The following is a 2,322-nucleotide window of genomic DNA, read 5'->3' as shown; positions in this document are numbered from 1 at the left end:
TTGTTTGGTGTGTACGAAAGGTCTCGGGTTCGAGCTCCGTTGTGGGCAATTTTTTTTAGAAATGCTTTCAAAAGGGTTCATGAATCCGAGGCCAACCCTGCATTGTTCAGTTTTGTCGTATGAATATTTTTACTACAAAATATTGGATAGTGAGTTCATTTGAGTCCCTTTTACTCTTTACATTTTTGGGTCTGAGAATACATGCACTATTTTTATAACTGCTCTATTAAATGCTTTTGAAATATATTTTGAACTGAGAATACATGAATTGCTTTTATAAATGTTTGACGAGATAGACACAAGCAAAACATTCCTCGAATGAATTATTATGCAGACGGAAGTTTTGCGGATTATTATTGAATTATGTGGACATGATAATTGCCACCAATTGATGAGAATATTTTCCCCCTGATTATTATTGCTTGGTAACCTAAGAATTAGAATCGGGTATGGCCCTAATTCACGCGAATACTAAATGTAGCTACCGGGTTTAATACCCCCACCCAGAATGTTCATTAGACGGAAGGGCTAGTGGGCGTGGTGTTTAGTACTTCGAAGTTTATATATTATACAGATGAGATGTTCTGTTTTGGGGATATTATTGATGCGCATTATATGTTAAGGTCGGTTACCAAGCCAAGCTATGAAAGCAAAGTCAATGTTATGTATTGAGAGAATGATTTTTATACACAGGTTATGTGTATTAGTTTTGTGCATTAGATATGTGCACGATTATTTAAAAATTGCGAGGCAACCTACGGGGGAAGAAAAGGATACGAACCTACTCTGCTAAGCATTATGAAAAATGGTTTTGTACACGAGATAGGTGTACTGTGTTTAAATCTTGTGGTCTATCAAAATGATGAATTTTATTGTTTATGATAAACTTATGAACTCACCCACCTTTTGGTTGACACTTGAAAGCATGTTTATTCTCAGGTATTAAAGAAATCTTCCGCTGTGCATTTGCTCATATTAGAGATATTACTTGGAGTCATTCATGACATATTTCAAAAGACGTTGCATTCGAGTCGTTGAGTTCATCAAGATTATTATTAAGTCAATTATAGTTGAATATATTATGAAATGGTATGCATGCCGTCAACTTTCGATGTAATGAAAGTTTATATTTTTAAAAACGAATGCAATGCTTGTAAAATGTATCATATAGAGGTCAAGTACCTCGCGATGTAACCAAATGTAATGTATTCGTCCAGATGGATTAAGACGGGTCTTTACATAATATTGTACAAGAGAGAGAAAGAAGTGAATTGAAGTGTGTCTTGGAATGAATGACAAAGACCCTTTAAATAAGCCTAAAATTTCCCTGCAAACGGCTGACAGGCCGTTTGGCAGGCCGTTTACAGGGGCCGTTTGCCAAGCCAAACCGTTTGCAAGGGCCATTTATCCGGGCTGTTGGGCAGGCCGTTTTTGAGCCAGGAAAGCCGTTTAGCAGGCCGTTTGGCTTGCCTGATTCCCTGGATCGTAATTTGATTTCTTGTCTTTCACCGTTTTCGCTCCAGAATCTTCATTTTAGCTCCGATTCTCTTGATTCTTTTTGCACCGTCTTCGTAATTACTTTTTCTTCAATTCTAACCGACGAAGTGGGTATTTTGCCGATAAAGTTCAAATCTTTCTTGTTTTTGGGCCTTAATACCGGGGTGAAAACGTGACTTTTTAGCTGATATCAAATGTATGTCCTAGAATTGTCTTAGAATCATCAATTAGTAGAAGCATAGGCTAGCTTAGTGATCTACTTCCTTAAAGGGACTTAGGAAGTTCATTAATCTTATTTGGAGATTGTCCAAGTTGAAGACACGTTGAGCTAGGTTGGAGTTGGCCTTTCAAAGGGATAGAAAGATTAGGTTTGTTGTCTATCAAAGAAGTTGAAGACTTGTAAATGGGATCTCCACCGGGTTTGGAGAAAAGTGCTTAGTGAAGCAAGAAATCCCAATTAGTGTAATCGGAGAGTGGATTAAGGTGGATTAGTTAACATCCACCCGAACCACTATAAATCCTTGTATATATGTTCTCTACATTACTTATCATTTTGAACATATACACCACACACATCAAGTTTGAGTTGAATTGGTTGATCATAGTTAATCAAATTTTTGTGATCAATCAAAAAAATGTTAATAACGTTTCAAGTAACTATTCACCCCCCTCTAGTTACTTACAAACTACTCTATGTGAACTGGTCTTTTACTTATTAATTTCTATGCGATCAGGTGTAGTTGCCTGACTTTGTGTGTTAATTATTGTGTGTTAATTATTGAGTATTGTTGCAAAAGACCCCGTCTCATGTCGTTGCGATGCCCG

Source organism: Rutidosis leptorrhynchoides, chromosome 5, assembly GCF_046630445.1.
Source record: "Rutidosis leptorrhynchoides isolate AG116_Rl617_1_P2 chromosome 5, CSIRO_AGI_Rlap_v1, whole genome shotgun sequence".
Taxonomy (NCBI): domain Eukaryota; kingdom Viridiplantae; phylum Streptophyta; class Magnoliopsida; order Asterales; family Asteraceae; genus Rutidosis; species Rutidosis leptorrhynchoides.
Note: the sequence above shows the minus strand (reverse complement) of the source record.